Source organism: Castor canadensis, chromosome 7, assembly GCF_047511655.1.
Source record: "Castor canadensis chromosome 7, mCasCan1.hap1v2, whole genome shotgun sequence".
NCBI lineage: Eukaryota > Metazoa > Chordata > Mammalia > Rodentia > Castoridae > Castor > Castor canadensis.
This window is the reverse complement of record NC_133392.1, coordinates 58,980,350-58,998,533: the sequence shown is the minus strand read 5'-3', so window position 1 is coordinate 58,998,533 and position 18,184 is coordinate 58,980,350. Positions and strand designations below refer to the sequence as shown.

At 39.4% G+C, this 18,184-nt stretch overlaps 1 protein-coding gene across 9 annotated transcripts in view; it reads left to right on the top strand.

Annotated features, from left to right (window-relative positions):
• Window positions 1-18,184, top strand: part of Herc4 (HECT and RLD domain containing E3 ubiquitin protein ligase 4) — a 123,470-nt gene that overhangs the window by 29,983 nt on the left and 75,303 nt on the right. The gene's annotated exons all lie outside the window — the stretch shown is intronic.

Below are 18,184 nucleotides of genomic sequence, written 5' to 3'. Positions count from 1 at the left end.
GTCTTAAATACCTCAGCTATTGAAATATTTATTAAGTATTACATGTTTTTCTCTAACTTTTTTTGAAGGGTTTCTTTTATTGAATATGGAAGTCTAAACATGCTTATTGTAAAAAGAATGTAGACACTTTCACTTTTTTCACATAGCAGTGACCACAATTGCATAGAATTACAGAATTATTTCAGAATTTAAGTGTATTACCTCATCATAGGGCTGGAATGTGCCCAAGCTATAGAGCACCTGCCTAGCAAGGGTGAAGGGGAGGCCCTGAGTTCAAACCCCAGTACCACCTCCCCCCCAAAAAAGGCTAACCAATGTAGTCTTATAGATTTATGTAGGATATAGTTAGTGTTTTAAGATTAAAAACTCTGCAAGCATAAACAAATCTAGGTAAAAATAAGATTTAAATGAAACACTGTGTAAGATGGTTTGTACCTATAATCCTAGTTTTTTTGGAAGTGGATACAGGAAGATCCCAAGTTCAAGGCCAGCCTGGCAAAATTAGCACAACCCTATCTCAAAAGCAAAATGAAAAACAAACAAAAAGTGATAGAATGGTAGAATGCTTGCCTAGCAGGTGCAAGTCCCTAGATTCAGTCCCTAGTACTGAAAAAAAAGAAAAATACTTATTCCTTTAGATATATAAATAATACCATAACTCATACTTTGTTTTTAAAGAGTATACAATTTCTGGCCTCTTTAGACTTTTGTTCTTTCTTAATAATAGTTGTAGGGATAAAAAACTCAAGGGAACCAGCTAATTTTAGATTTATTTCACGTACCACTTAGTTTACTTGTATTTATGTATTTTGTTTTTGACATGGATATTTTTGGTGATTGTTTTAAGAAATTGAATGATACTATTAGGAAAAAAATGAAGTATAGGAACTGATATATTTCAGAATAGCTACTTCTGAATTGAGCTCCCTGCTGAAACTTATGTACAGCACATTCACATATTGAGCGTATTTTAACCAAATTCCACACAGCTTCCAAACAAATTGCTTCTCCCATTATTATATATATATTTTTTTGTTTTGGCAGCACTGGGGTTTGAACTCAGAGTCTTAAGCTTGCTAGGCAGGCGGTCTACCATTTGAGTCACTCCACCAGTCCTTCCCATTATTTTTATTGCAATAAAAATTACATGAAAAAACAATTTCCAGTATGCTTAAAATGTCTGTTAATGATGATGTTGTTTTGGGAGAAAAAATTCTTTTCTTTAAACTTAAGTAAGTTGAATTAAAAAAATCATTTCAGTTTTGATTTCTTTCAGAAAATGGTAATTTGCAAAGTGATGACTTATAGACTAGATTATATAAAACATCCTTAGAAATACAGTGACCTCACATTTGTCCTATTTTTTTATTTTTATTTTTTCATGGAATGGGTTTGAATTCAGGGCTTTGCGCTCACAAAGTAGGTGCTCTACTGTTGAGCCACATCTCCAGTCCATTTTGCTCTGGTTATTTTGGAAATGGAGGTCTATCAGACTATTTGCCTGAGCTGGTCTTAGACTGCTGGCATTCTTTTAACACTTGAGCCACTCCTCCAGCCTAAGAGAATTTTTATATGAAAATTTTATTTGAAGGTTGCACAATAGTAAGTGATGGTTTTTTCTTTGTTTTGTGCTGAAAATAAGTCCTAGGGCCTTGTGTTTGCTGGGCAAGCACTTTACCACTAAACTACAACTCCAGCATGAGTCCTTTGATTTAAGTGTCTTTTTCTGCATACTAAACTTCTATATTAACTCTAAACAGTGTATTGAAGTTTTTCTGCTGTTAAAGCTGTCGCAATTTATCAAAATCTGTTGGATCTGATTTGTTATGACACACATGATAACTGTTCAGTGATAATATCATGTTTTATAAAGGGTTAACAGTGATTTTTTAAAAATTTCACTACCAAATCATATTTGTAATGCAGGGGCTTTTCTAGGTTGTTTAGACATAAAAGCTAGCTTTGTAAATTTCACATACATTATCTATAAGCAGATTTTAAAAAATTAATGTTTATAGATTTCATTAGAATAATCAGAAAAGTGTAGATTCACATTAAGCTTTTACTTTCTTGAGAACAAAGTCCATTTTTTGCTAGGTGCATTGGCTCGTACCTGCAATTCCAGGTACTTGGGAAGTAAAATAGAAAAGATCAATGCTTTAGGCCAGGTCTTGCAAAAAGTTTGTAAGATGCCCTTCTCAACAAATAACCTGGATGTGGTGATGCACTGCTGTAATCCTAGCTATGCAGGAGGTGTAGGTAGGAGGATTGTGGTCAGAGGCTGGCTCTGGGTAAAATGTGAGACCCTATCTGAAAAATAAATAAAGCAAAAAAGAGCTGAGTATGTGGCTCAAGTGGTAGAGTGCCTGCCTAGCAAGCTTGAGGCCCTGAGTTCAAACTTGATTACCACCAAAAGAAAACAGTGTGCAAGTTAAACAACCATTTAGAATTAAAGAATGTGAAATTAATAATAAGTAAGTTAGGTTTTAATCTCATACTAGTTTGCTAGTTGATTTTTTTCCTACTTACTCTTTTGTTTTGAATGCACTGCTTCTTGGGGGAAAAGACTGAAATTATTCAGTAGCAGTGATCTCTTAGATTTGCATTTCTGGCTAGATGTGTTATAAATGTAAAATATTATTTGTATACATAAACATTAAGTTTAATTTTGCTGTCTTTTAACATAAGGGAAATAAATAATTTTCCGTACAAACTTTAGAAAAACAATTGTTGGCAATAAAATTATAGCTTTTTAAAGTTCTTCTCAGGCATGAAGTAAAAATTACAATATGATGGTACACAGTGATAGTTCTCATGAGTGTATACATATTTCTGGGGAGTAATCTCCCTCCTATCCTAGTTATTTATGTAATTTTTTTGCAGTACTGGGATTTGAACTTAGGTCCTCACACTTGCTAGGCAAGCACCCTAGCACTGGAGCCACTCTGCCAACCCTGTGTATTTCCTAATAGTAAGACAAGATCACTTATCAGTCTAAATTTTTTAAAAGTTGCTATTAAAGTTTTTTTTTGTTTTGTTTGGTTTTTTTATTCATATGTGCATATAATGTTTGGGTTATTTCTTCCCCCTTATCCCCTCCCCGCCCCCTCCCTCTTCCCCCAACCCCCTCGCTACCCAGCAGAAACTATTTTGCCCTTATCTCTAATTTTGCTGAAGAGAAAGTATAAGCAATAATAGGAAGGACCAAGGGTTTTTTCTAGTTGAGATAAGGATAGCTATACAGGGAGTTGACTGGCATTGATTTTCTGTGCATGTGTATTACCTTCTAGGTTAATTCTTCTTGATCTAACCTTTTCTCTAGCTCCTGGTCCCCTTTTCCTGTTGGCCTCAGTTGCTTTAAAGTATCTGCTTTAGTTTTTCTGCATTGAGGGCAACAAATGCTAGCTAGTTTTTTAGGTGTCTTACCTATCCTCACCCCTCCCTTGTGTGCTCTCGCTTTTATCATGTGATCAAAGTCCAATCCCATTGTTGTGTTTGCCCTTGATCTAATGTCTACATATGAGGGAGAACATACGATTTTTGGTCTTTTGGGCCAGGCTAACCTCACTCAGAATGATGTTCTCCAATTCCATACATTTACCAGCAAATGATAACATTTTGTTGTTCTTCATGGCTGTATAAAATTCCATTGTGTATAAATACCACATTTTCTTAATCCATTCGTCAGGGGTGGGGCATCTTGGCTGTTTCCATAACTTGGCTATTGTGAATAGTGCTGCAATAAACAGGGGTGTGCAGGTGCCTCTGGAGTAACCTGTGTCACAGTCTTTTGGGTATATCCCCAAGAGTGGTATTGCTGGATCAAATGATAGATCAATGTCTAGCTTTTTAATTAGCCTCCAAATTTTTTTCCAGAGTGGTTGTACTAGTTTACTTTCCCACCAACAGTGTAAGAGGGTTCCTTTTTCCCCCGAATCCTCGCCAACACCTGTCATTGGTGGTGTTGCTGATGATGGCTATTCTAACAGGGGTGAGGTGGAATCTTAGCGTGGTTTTAATTTGCATTTCCTTTATTGCTAGAGATGGTGAGCATTTTTTCATGTGTTTTTTGGCCATTTGAATTTCTTCTTTTGAGAAAGTTCTGTTTAGTTCACTTGCCCATTTCTTTATTGGTTCATTAGTTTTGGGAGAATTTAGTTTTTTAAGTTCCCTATGTATTCTGGTTATCAGTCCTTTGTCTGATGTGTAGCTGGCAAATATTTTCTCCCACTCTGTGGGTGTTCTCTTCAGTTTAGAGACCATTTCTTTTGATGAACAGAAGCTTTTTAGTTTTATGAGGTCCCATTTATCTATGCTATCTCTTAGTTGCTGTGCTGCTGGGGTTTCGTTGAGAAAGTTCTTACCTATACCTACTAATTCCAGAGTATTTCCTACTCTTTCCTGTATCAACTTTAGAGTTTGTGGTCTGATATTAAGATCCGTGATCCATTTTGAGTTAATCTTGGTATAGGGTGATATACATGGATCTAGTTTCAGTTTTTTGCAGACTGCTAACCAGTTTTCCCAGCAGTTTTTGTTGAAGAGGCTGCTATTTCTCCATTGTGTATTTTTAGCTCCTTTGTCAAAGACAAGTTGGTTATAGTTTAGTGGCTTCATATCTGGGTCCTCTATTCTGTTCCACTGGTCTTCATGTCTGTTTCTGTGCCAGTACCATGCTGTTTTTATTGCTACTGCTTTGTAATATAGTTTGAAGTCAGGTATCATGATACCTCCTGCATTGTTCTTTTGACTGAGTATTGCCTTGGCTATTCGTGGCTTCCTGTGTTTCCATATAAATTTAACGGTAGATTTTTCAATCTCTTTAATGAATGTCATTGGAATTTTGATGGGAATTGCATTAAACATGTAGATTACTTTTGGGAGTATAGACATTTTTACTATGTTGATTCTACCAATACATGAGCATGGGAGATATCTCTACTTTCTATAGTCTTCCTCAGTCTCTTTCTTCAGAAGTTTATAGTTTTCCTTGTAGAGGTCGTTCACATCCTTTGTTAGGTTTACACCTAGGTATTTGATTTTTTTGAGGCTATTGTAAATGGAATTGTTTTTCATATATTCTTTCTCAGTTTGTTCATTATTAGTGTATAGAAATGCTAATGATTTTTTTATGTTGATTTTATATCCTGCTACCTTGCTATAGTTATTGATGGTGTCTAGGAGCTTTTGAGTAGAGTTTTTTGGGTCTTTAAGGTATAGGATCATGTCATTTGCAAATAGGGATATTTTGACAATTTCTTTACTTATTTGTATTCCTTTTATTCCTTCTTCTTGCCTAATTGCTCTGGCTAGGAATTCCAGTACTGTGTTGAATAGGAGTGGAGATAGTGGGCATCCTTGTCTGGTTCCTGAATTTAGAGGGAATGGTTTCAGTTTTTCTCCGTTAAGTATAATGCTGGCTGTAGGTTTGTCATATATAGCTTTTATAATGTTGAGGTACTTTCCTTCTAATCCTAGTTTTCTTAGACCTTTTATCAAGAAATGGTGTTGGATCTTATCACAGGCTTTTTCTGCATCTATTGAGATGATCAAGTGGTTTTTGCCTTTGCTTCTGTTAATGTGGTTTATTACATTTATTGATTTTCGTATGTTGAACTACCCCTGCATTCCTGGGATGAAACCTACTTGGTCGTGGTGAATGATCTTTTTGATGTGCTGTTGAATTCGGTTTGCCATTATTTTGTTGAGGATTTTTCATCAATGTTCATTAAGGAGATTGGCCTATAGTTTCCATTTTGGAGGTGTCTTTGCCTGGTTTTGGGATAAGTGTAATACTGGCTTCATAAAATGTGTTAGGCAGTTTTTCTTCTCTTTCTATTTTGTGGAACAGTTTAAGGAGGGTTGGTATCAGTTCTTCTTTAAAGAGAATCCATCAGGTCCTGGACTTTTCTTTTTGGGGAGACTCTTGATTGCTGCTTCAATTTCATTTTGTGTTACAGATCTACTCAGGTGATTAATATCCTCTTGGTTCAGTTTTGGATGATCATATGTATCTAGAAATCTGTCCATTTCTTTAAGATTTTCAAATTTATTTGATATAGGTTCTCAAAGTAGTCTCTGTTGATTTCCTGGACATCCATGGTGTTTGTTGTGATCTCCCCTTTTGCATTCCTGATTCTACTAATTTGGGTTTTTTCTCTCTTAATTTTAGTCAGGTTTGCCAGGGGTCTGTCGATCTTGTTTATTTTTTCAAAGAACCAACTTTTTGTTTCATTAATTCTTTGTATGGTGTTTTTGGTCTCTATTTCATTGATTTCAGCTCTTATTTTTATTTCTCTCTTTTATTTATTTTTATTTTTCTCTTATATTTCTCTCTTTCTGTTTGTTTTGGGATTTGCTTGCTCTTGTTTTTCTAGGAGTTTGAGATGTATCATTAGGTCATTGATTTGGGATCTTTCAGTCTTTTTAATATATGCACTCATGGCTATAAACTTTCCTCTCAGAAGTGCCTTTGCTGTGTCCCATAGGTTCCTGTAGGTTGTGTTTTCATTTTCATTGACTTCCAAGAACTTTTTAAGTTCCTCTTTTATTTCATCAATGACCCATTGTTCATTAAGCAATGAGTTATTCAGTTTCCAGATGTTTGCATGTTTTCTGTCTTTACTTTTGTTGTTGAGTTCTTGTTTTATTGCATTGTGATCAGATAGAATGGATGGTATAATTCCTATTTTCTTATATATGCTGAGGCTTGCTTTGTGCCCTAGGATATGATCTATTTTGGGGAAGGATCCGTGGGTTGCTGAGAAGAATGTATATTGTGTAGAAGTTGGATGAAATGTTCTGTAGACATATCAAGTAGGTCCATTTGATCTATTGTATATTTTAGATCTAGGATTTCTTCATTGATTTTTTGTTTGGATGACCTATCTATTGATGATAATGTGGTTTTAAAGTCTCCCACAATCACTGTGTTGGAGTTAATACATGCTTTTAGGTTCTTCGGGATATGTTTGATGAAATTGGGTGCATTGACATTGGGTGCATATAGGTTGATAATTGTTATTTCCTTTTGGTCTGTTTCCCCTTTTATTAGTATGGAATGTCCTTCTTTATCTCATTTGATCAATGTAGGTTTGAAGTCTACTTTGTCAGAGATAAGTATTGCTACTCCTGCCTGTTTTCGGGGGCCATTGGCTTGGTAAATCTTCTAGCCTTTCATCCTAAGCCTATGCTTATTTCTGTCAGTGAGATGGGTCTCCTGTAAGCAACAAATTGTTGGATCTTCCTTTTTAATCCATTTTGTCAAACGGTGTCTTTTGATGAGGGAATTAAGTCCATTAACATTCAGTGTTAGTACTGATAGGTATGTATGTGGTGATTCCTGTCATTTAGTTGTCTTAGTTGTTTGAAGGTTTGATTGTGTGTACCTAAGTTAAGGTTACTCTCTACTTTCTTGCTTTTTCTTTTCCTGTAGTTTGGTGCTGCCTGCCCTTTCATGGTTATGTTGGGTTTCACTTTCTGTGTGCAGAATCCCTTGAAGAATCTTTTGTAGTGGTGGCTTTGTGGTCACATATTGTTTTAGTTTCTGCTTATCATGGAAGACTTTTATTGCTCCATCTATTTTGAATGATAGTTTTGCTGGGTAGAGTATCCTGGGTTGAAGTTATTTTCATTCAGTGCCCGGAAGATCTCACCCCAAGCTCTTCCTGCTTTTAATGTTTCTGTTGAGAAGTCTGCTGTGATTTTGATGGGTTTACCTTTGTTTGTTATTTGTTTATTCTCTCTTACAGCCTTCAATATTCTTTCTCTAGTTTCTGTACTTGTTTTAATGATGATATGCTGTGGGGTAGTTCTATTTTAATCTGGTCTGTTTGGTGTTCTGGAGGCCTCTTGTATCTGTATGGGAATAGTTTTCTCTAGATTTGCGGAATTTTCTGTTACTATTTTGTTGAATATATTACGCATTCCCTTTGCTTGCACCTCTTCTCCTTCTTCGATGCCCATGATTCTCAGGTTTGGTCTTTTGATGGCGTAGGTGAGTTCTTGCATTTTCTTTTCACAGGTCTTGAGTTGTTTAACTAATAGTTCTTCAGTTTTTCCTTTAATTACCATTTCATCTTCAAGTTCTGGGATTCTGTCTTCTGTTTGTTCTATTCTGCTGGATTGGCCTTCTGCTTTGTTTTGCAGTTCTGTTTCATTCTTTTTTCTGAGGTTTTCCATATCCTGGCTGGTTTCCTCTTTAATGTTGTCTGTTTTTGACCTGAATTCATTTATCTCTTTATTAATCGTGTTCTTTGTTTCACTTTGGTGTTTATACAGTGCTTCTATGGTTTCTTTTATTTCTTCTTGTGCGTTTTCAAATTCTCTGTTTTTGTTGTCTTGGAATTTCTTGTGTGTCCTGTACATTTTGGTTGACCATATCCAGTATCATCTCTATAAAATTCTCATTTATTACCTGTAGTATTTCTTCTTTTAGATTGTTCTTGTGGGCTTCATTGTGTTCTTTGGCATAGTTTATCTTCATTTTTTTGGAGTCTGGATCTGAGTATCTGTTTTCTTCATTTCCCTCTGGTTCCTGTACTAATTTTTTTCTGTGGAGAAACTGGTTTCCCGTTTTTTCTGTCTTCCCGTCATTGCCCTTCATGTTATTGTCCCTGTACTGTGTGCAATTAAGTATTTTCTAGCTTGTAATAATAACAATGGTGTTATTTAGAATGGAAGCGTGAGAGGAGATGGAAAGCAAAGAAGTTAAAGAAAAAGGGAAAACAAACAAGTAGAAAAAAGCAAAACAAACAACAAAAAAAAGTTTCAAAGACATAAACCCGAAGAGATAGTGTACTAATCAACAGTAAGCTGAACAGGCGTTAGAGAGACAGAGAGGATTGAAAATAAAAAATAAAAATAAAAAATAAATAAATGAAAAAGATAAAATAAAAATATACAAAATAAAAAAAAATCTCCAAGTTCAAATGCAATAAAGTTTCAGTCTTAATAATTTTGGTGCTCGTTCTTTAGCCTCCAATTCTGGAGATGGTGTCTCAGAAGTAATTCTGTCATTGTCTCATTAAAGGGGAAAAAAACTTGTGGTGTGTGTCTTCCTAAGCCGTCTGGGTGCTGACATCTGGCAGCGGCGTGGGAGCCCTCCTGGTTTCTCCATTTAACGTGAAGTGGAGATGCTATGCGCAGGCTGGAGGTGTGGAGGAATAAAAGTTTTGCCTCTTCTCCGTGGTTTTTCCTGTAAGGTGTATCTCCAGCGTCTCTCCAAGATTTTACTTTAGGAGGCTCACTTTCTGCTTCCTCCCTCTAGCCGCCATCTTGGAATCTCTCTAAAGTTTTTTTTTTTTTTTCTTTTCTTGTTGGTGGTGGGGATTGTACTTTTGTTTCACACACCTTGGGCAAGTTGTTCTTTTCCCGGCGCTGATGTCAAGATTTTCTGAAATTATTTAGGAAACTTTTAGCTTAACTGGGAAATAGAAAATTACTGTGTTTTATTGGTACAATAACTTAGGCTTTCATCACTCAAAACTTTAATTAGCTTTTTGGTACTCTTTATTTTAGTTGTTCGAATTTTGTCTTTTAAAACACAAGTTACATTGCCACCTTTCAGCCTGTATTGCCATTTTACATGAAGTTGAAAAAAAAAATGAATTCAACACTACTGTGCAGTATAGACAATTAATAGGCTGTAACATAATTCCAACGGAGGATTGGATAAATCTTATTTCCAAGTTTGTTCCAAATTTCAAGCCACTTTCAAAATTCATTCAAGAAATGATTCAGGGCTAGGGATGTAGCTCAACGTTTAGAATTGATTGCTTTGAGGCCCTGGATTTGATCTCCATGGTGGGGGAGAGAGTCAGTTTATTACAGTGAATCATTTTAGTGATGTCATAGTCACTTTAAATGTTTGACATGGTCTTTATTTTAGAGCGTTATTTTAAATTTAAAAGTAATATCCAGTGTTTGCTCTAGAGGTCTGAGTTCAGATTTACTTTTCGGAGATCTGAGTATTTGAGAATTCATGGATTGCATATTTGTACATGTATAAATATTCGTATTTTTACAATATTTATTTACTATTTTGTTAAGTGCATTTAACTCCTTTTAAAAATTAGAAGTAGTTAAGCATGCACATTATCTTTTCACTTGAGATGGTAAATTTTTTTTTTTTTTTTTTTTTCATTTTTCTTTTATTAGTCATATGTGCATACAAGGCTTGGTTCATTTCTCCCCCCTGCCCCCACCCCCTCCCTTACCACCCACTCCACCCCCTCCCGCTCCCCCCCTCAATACCCAGCAGAAACTATTTTGCCCTTATCTCTAATTTTGTTGTAGAGAGAGTATAAGCCATAATAGGAAGGAACAAGGGGTTTTGCTGGTTGAGATAAGGATAGCTATACAGGGCATTGACTCACATTGATTTCCTGTGCGTGGGTGTTACCTTCTAGGTTAATTCTTTTTGATCTAACCTTTTCTCTAGTTCCTGGTCCCCTTCTCCTATTGTAGTACTGGGGCTTGAACTCAGGGCCTTGTTCTAGCTACTTGGTAGTGCCCTACCACTTGAGCATGCACGCCTGTCCCCCCAGTTTGTTTTAGTTATTTTTTAGATAGGGTCTCAAATCTGCTGCCCAGAATCAGTTTGGACTGTGAAGCTTCCTACTTACATTTCCCTTATAGCTAGGATTACAGTTGTGTCCACCATACCTGCTTATTGGTGGAGATGGGGGTCCCACTGACTTTTTGCTTTGGCTGACTTAGAACTGCAGTCCTCCCACTCTCTATCTCCTAAGTAGCTGGGATTATAGGCATGAGCTTCCATGCTCAGCTCAAAGTGAAATTTTAAAAATTAAGTGTGTTTATTAATTTGCAATAGTGGGGATTAATCCCAGGGCCTTATGCTAGGCAAGGGCTATACCACTGAGCTACAAATTTTATTTTTTAAACTGATTAATAAGAATACAAAAAAGTTACATATTAGTGTACCGTGTGAAATTCTGCATACATTGTGTAATCAGGATAAACATACCTACTCAAACATTTATCATTTTATGGTGAAACATTCAAAATCCTTTTTTCTAGCTTTGCAAGATACTCCATACACACTTGCTGTCTATAGTCACTGTACTGTGCAGCAGTACACTAGACCTTCTTAATCCTATCTAGTTGCAACTTAGCACCCATGGATCAGCTTTTCCCTATCTTTCCTTCTGTCTCCAGTTCTGGTAACCACCATTCTCAGTGTCTATGAGATCAGTTTTTTTTATATTCCACATGAGTGAGGTCATTTAGTACTTGTCTTTCTGTGCTTCTCTTATTTCACTTAACATTATGATCTCTAGTTCCGTCCATATTGCCACAAATGACAGGACTTCATTCTTTTTGTACAGATGAATACTATTCCCTTGTGTTTATGCACCACATTTTCTTTATCCATTCATCAGCAGTTGGACAGTTAGGTTGTTTGTATTTCTTGGCCATTGTGAATAGTGCTGTAATTAATTTGGGAGTGCAGATGTCTCTTTGACATACTGATTTCATTTCCTTTGATTTATGCCCAGGAGTTAGATGGCTGGATCACGTGGTAGTTTTAAAAAGTATTTTGAGAGTTGAGCACTGGTGACTCATGCCTGCAATACTGTCTACTTGGCAAGCTAAGATTGGAAGGATTTTTGGTTCAGAGCTAGCCCAGAAAAATAATTTTCAAGACCCCATCTCAGAAATAACCAGAACAGGAGATGTGGCTCAAGTGGTAGAGTACCTGCTTTACAAGCAAGAAGCTCTTGAGTTGAAACCCCCAGTCCTAGCAAAAAAAAAAAAAAAAAAACTACAAAATAGCCAGTTCCTTCCCCCCAAATTTTTTTTTGGGGAAACCTCCATATTGTTTTCATAATGGCCATATTAACCTGCATTCCCACCAGCAGTGTGGAACAGTTCCCTTTTCACCACATCCTTGCTGGCACCTATTGAATCAACAAACCATTATTCCTGGAGTTAAAGGTGATACCGCCTTGTGGATTTTGGTTTTTGTTTTGTAGACAGTGTCTTGCTATGTAGCCCAGACTGGTCTTGAAGTCATGATCTTTCTGCCTTAGCCCTCCTAGTGCTGCAGTCATAGGTGTGTGCCACTGTGATTGACTCTCATTGTGGTTTTGGTTTGCATTTTCCTGATTATTAATGACACTGAACATTTTTCATATGCCTGTTAGTGTCATCTTTTGAAAAATGTCTTTAGATATATTGCCCATTTTAAGAATTAAGTTATTTCTTTGCTGTTGAGTTTTAGGAGTTCCTTATATTCTGGATATTAACTACTTGTCAGATACATAGCTTGCAATATTTCCTCCCATTTTATAGGTAGTTTCTCATTTTGACTATTGTTTTCTGTACTGTGAAGAAGCTGTTTAGTTTGTACACTCTCAGTTTTTGTGCTTGTTTTATTTCCTGTGTTTTTTGGTGTTGTCCAAATAAATCTCTGTCCTGAAATGTTTTTGTAAGGTACTGCTGAATTAAGACCACGCCACGTGTGGAAAGGAGAGATTTATTGGTTCAGACCGCAGGGCCATCACTCTTGGGTTCAGAGTGAGGTGGCTTGGCTGAATTGGGTAGTGGGCTTTATAGGAGGGGCCAAGCCAAGGGCGAGGGAGAGAGTCTCTGGTCTCTCATTATCTGCAATCACCAGATGGAACAGGTTGACATGCCTGGCTAGTTGAGTAACTGGAAGTTCCTGAGTTGTTCTGCAAGCCAAGAAACAATCAGGCAGGGAGAAACAAGCAGTCATAATCAGGGGGTCTGGTTTTAAGGTGTAGCCTCGGGTCCTTCTGCCTGCCCCAAGAATGCCAGGGACCTAACATTCCAGCCTTTTGTTGGTATTATGGGCACCGATTGATCTAGCTGCTTCGTGCTGAGTGGAGGCATTGTTAAAGGGGGTTTGGCTGGAATTTGGAAATTTGTGAGGTCCCCAGGAGCGGAGGCTGATGGTTTGTCCAAGGCTTCATTTGCAGACAAGGCCAGTTGTTGGGTGAAGGTTGTAGTAGCATCTGGTGGGAAGTCTGTCTGCTGAGTTCCCTGAATGATCCTGGAGGCATCTAAGGTAAAGAGCATTTGTCCTGGTTTAAGGGTTTGTATTTCCATAGCATCATTACATGTGCAGCAGTTTTTCTTTCTATAATAGCCTCTATAATGAACCTAATAGATGTATAACCAAGGGAAGGAAGCAGGGAAGTAGTATGCATGCTCCCAGAATTAGGCCCACTGCCCCCACCAGTGTTTTAAATCCACCTATGGCAGAAAACCATCCTCCAAACAAGTTGTTAGGATCCCAGCTTTTCCAATTCTGGATGGGGACATGGGCAGCTTTGTCATTCCATCAGTGATCTCCTCTATGGCTTTTCCTTAATCCTCAATCTGCAGGCAGCAGTTGCTCAGGTTAAATTTTCCACAAACTCCTTCCTCAGAGGCTAGCAAATAGACCAAAGCCAAGCGGTTTTGGTAGATTGCATTGTGCATCTTAGTGCCTTGTTTTGTCAGCAAATTGAGGGCTCTTGCAGTCTCATTAGTAATAATTTCAACAACAGCCTGCAGCCTGATGATGTGGTTGAGCATATATATAGGGGTGCGGTAACCCCAAGACCCGTCCTCTGCCCAAGTGGCAGGACCATAGTTGTACTGGATGATTCACTCAGGGGACCATTCATCATCTTTCCAAGTGCCTATTTGTAAGGTTCCCTGTTTTTTTCTATTTAATCTTTGTTCATATATGGGGACTCCCAAGTTTTCAACTTGTTTGAGGGGGAACAAGAAGAAAGATAGTTCTGATGGAGCCCAGCACACAAGACCCAAACCAGTTTCTAGGCAACACTGTATAGGCTTGCCTTCCACAGATCCAATACAGCCCCCTGGGAGCCTGCCAGTTTATATCTGTAGTAAGATCATCCCATGCTGTTTTGAGATTAGAAGAGTTGGCCAGTGGGTGAGGCTCGGGTTCCGTATGGTTTGGAGTACTCCACCACTGAGTCTCTTGGGCTGTGTCATTGTAAAACTTCTGTCCTAGACAAGTTAGGTCTCCCACTAGGGTGGAGAATTGTTTTCCAAGGCAGGAGATACAGTAATTCCCAATAATGGACATTTTAAGGAGCCAGACGCCTGTCCTGTGTCGTGGGAAGGCACTTTCATTGAAAGGCACTCGCTGGTCTAACTCCCTTGCTTCCCACGGCCAGTGGTCTCCCATGTTGGCTCCCCCGCTCACATAGCACAAAGTGACATTTAATGTCTGGGCTATAGATTCGGCCAGTGTGAGGAACAAGTTTTTAGTTGTAACAAAAATGGGGAATTTATTTGGCATTTTCTCATAAAAGGAATGGAAGACCTGGTATAGGGAACTCTCATGGGTAACAGTTGCTAACTTAAGGTGTAACAGAGTCCTGGGGTCAAAGCCTTGGCCATCTATCCTTATGCTAGTTATTTGTCCCTGTGTCCAATCAGATGGCTTAAGTACAGTGACATTTACAGGGTTACAGGTGCCTTGACTGCAGTTAGGGGTAGCAGTGCCCTGTTGAAGGAGGGCTAAGTGTGTAGCCCCATGCCATGTGGCCCATGAAACACAGCTCCAATAAGGGCAAAAATGATAACCCTCATTATTACATGGCCAGGAGTTGTCTCCCCGGCACATATATTTTTCATTTGATGTATAGGTGCTTTCCCAACCCAGGCCTCCACAACCACAGCCTGTACCTCCACATAGTTTGTCTATGGCTGCACAAGCATCAAACAATAATGACAGTGGCTTTTCAGGATCGAACACCTGGGTTCGAGTAACAATGTTCCCAGCGAGGTGGCCACTCCTGAGTTCTAACCACTGCTCCACAGGGTGATAAGTGGGGTTGAAGCAGGTAAATTGATTATCATGGGAGCACACCTGATAAGATGGTGTGATTGTGAGTGCATGACCCAGTAACAGAGCCTGCACAGGAATAGTAAGTGTGGAAGAGTAAAGTCTTAGTAACAACTCTTCCTGCCCATGCAATGCGCATGCATGGGTCACAGGAGGAGGATTTCTGGGCTGCTAAGGGAAAGCAGATCAAGAGCCAGATGAGGAATAAGAGCTTATGCAGGAGTGGAAGAGGAAGAGAGTTTTCAGGAGAGGTGTAGCCACGTGGGGCCCAGTGGTATGCAAGAGTACTCATCCTTTCTTGTAGTGGAAGAGTCTGAAGTTGGTGGGCAATGATTTATCCTTGAGAGGTGCTGTCACTGGGGGATCCCATTGAGCTTGACAGTGGTGGGCACTGTGAGGATGACCAGATGAGGACCGGTCCACTGAGGTCCCAACGGAGATGGTCGAAGATCCTTGAAAACAAGATCCCCTGGTTTAATTGAAATTGTTATAGGGCCCTCTGAGGGGTGGAGCAGGATCTGGTCTGCCTGCTGTCTAAGAAGTTCCCAGAGGAGGTTAAGATAGTCAACCAGAGGAGCAGAGTCTGTTGGAGCACGTTTTTTTAAGAGAAATTGGTGGCCATACATTATTTAAAAGGGGCTCAAGAAGGAAGGGCTTTAGGGAGCCTGTCCCTTTAAGACCACACCTAGGGAGGTGACCTGTGGGAGACATAATTGAACCTTCTCTTTAGAATCTTTGTATCCCCGGAGGCCAGAAAGTATTAAAAAGGACTCAGTTGCCCTGCAGATGAGGAGCACTGTGGCTCTGCATTGAAGAAGGGTGGCCTGTGGGTAATGCCAATCCAGTAAGTCTCTGGTTAGGGTTTATCCACAAAGATGAGGGCTGTCTTTAAATTCTTATGGCAAAACTGACCAGGTTAGTGTTTGTGGGACCTTTAATGGCAAATAGAGGCTGACTGTCAGAATGGAGGTTAAATATAGCACTTTTGGATAAAAGAGAGCTTTAGCTCATTTTTTTATAAACTGACACTTTTAACTCTGTAAATGTTTGTATCATATTTAGATAAAGTATAGACACAGAACACAGTTACAAGGTGGTCATTTAAGAGACCTTTGCATGAGCAAATATGTAAATGAACTCTGATTTAGCAGTACTGAAAGCTTGACAAGATCAGCAGAAAACACAAGTCCTGTAACAGTTTTTTTGTAGATGTTATTCAGAGCAGAGTAGTATTAAGAAAACTTCGTTATTTTATAGATATAGAGGATTTGATTTTAGTTTGACATGACCTTAAAAATCTTTTTAGGCAGCTCTTAGATTATAGTTAACTGTAACTTTATCACACAGTGAAGTTTATCTATCTATATCCTTTTCAGTAGTTTACTTTGCAACTTGCACTTCAAAATTAACTTCCACAAGAACTTTAATTTTAAATAAAACTTTCTTTCCTTTTTGGCTGGTGGATGAGACCGTCCACCCCCACCATGGAGATCTGTGAAGGATAAAGCTTACCTGAGAAGTCAGGTAGCACCAAGTAGGTGATTGAGGCCTACCTGCTACTTGGACGGTTACCCTGGCCTCTTCTGAGGTGATCTGGAAGGGGGCCAAGGTCCCAGGGCCATGTCAGTCTTCTGCCGCCAGGCCCAAGAGGTCTGTGAGGCCTTCACTCTGTTGAGAGTGGGAATGGGAGACTGACCTACCTTGCAGAGACAAAGAGGGCCAGTCGTCCTTCCCGTGCCCGTTCTGGCCACATTGTGGACAGGGTCCTGGTGGTGGGAGAAGTGAAGGGCAGTGTTTTGCCCAGTGTCCCGTCTGGTTGCACTTGAAGCAGGCCCTGGAGGTGTGCATTGTTGTTTGGCCCTCCTCAAAGTTGGAGGAGGTAGCCTCAGGGAGAGAGATCAGTAGTGGAAAAAGGCACATGAACTCTGATAGTGTTGTCAGCTCCTGTCACCTCCCGGAGTTAAGATAAATGAGAGTTAAGATAAAGTATAGCGGGTTAGGGTTTTAGCAGGGGCTGAGGGCAAGGCTGGCGTTGTTGGTTCTTGAGGATCCTATGGCTCAGGGTCAATAGTGACTACTGTAAGAGGAGAATAGGGTGGCGGGTTCCCAAGGGCAGGCATCCCCAGCCTGGGTTGCCATCCATAGAGAATGCCCAACCAGTTAGACAGGCGTCCCCATGCTAAGCAGAGGGGCACCCTAGTAGGTGTAGGAGGTGTGCCTGGTGCAGCACCACAACTACCAGACCAGACATAGTAGGCAGCCCCAAAGGGGGTGACACTTACCGAGCCTGAAGAGAGGAGTAGGTCAGGTGGAGAGCAGTGGAAGAGAGGCTAATGATGGATGGGAGAGCCAGCAAGGCAATAAGGTCCAAAATCCACAGTCCGTAGACATCTGGGGTCAGTTCAGCAGTCTGGGTTCGGGAGAGGGCAGAACACAAAAGCCAAGGGAGCAGCCCCAGGCCGGAGCGTCCTTTTAACCTCTCCCAGGTTTCGGCACCAGATGTAAGGTAGTGCCAAATAAAGACCACTCCACGTGTGGAAAGGAGAGATTTATTGGTCCAGACTGCAGGGCCATCACTCTTGGGTTCAGAGTGAGGCGGCTTGGCTGAATTGGGTAGTGGGCTTTATAGGAGGGACCAAGCCATGGGGGAGGGAGAGAGTCTCTGGTCTCTGATTATCTGCGATCACCAGATGGAACAGGTCAACATGCCTGGCTAGTTGAATAACTGGAAGTTCCTAAGTTGTTCTGCAAGCCGAGAAACAATCAGGCAGGGAGAAACAAGCAGTCATAATCAGGGGGTCTGGTTTTAAGGTGTAGCCTCGGGTCCTTCTGCCCGCCCCAAGAATGCCAGGGACCTAACAGTCTTCCGTATGTTTTCTTCTAGTGGTTCATTGTTTCAGTTCTTACAATTAAGTATTTAATTAATTTTGAGTTAGTTTTTGTAACTGGTGAGAGATTGAGGTCTGGTCAAATCATTCTGCGTGTGGAAAGCCAATTTTTCTAGTCCCATTTATTGAAAAGACTTTTTTTTTTTTTTACAATGTGTTCATAGAACCTTTGCTGGATTATCGTTTGGCTGTAGATGTGTGGGTTTACTTCTAGGTTCTCTGTTTTGTTCTTTTGGTTCTTTGTGTCTGTTTTTATGCCTGAAACATGCTCTTTTGATTGCTGTAGCTTTGTATTATAGTTTGATTCAGGTAGTATAATGCCTCCTGCTTTTGTTCATTTTGTTCTCCATTGCTTTGTCTGTATAGGATCTTTTGTGATTCTGTATAAATTTTATGATTATTTTTTCTTTTTCCCTCCCTCTCTTCCTTCTCTTCCCTCCCTCCG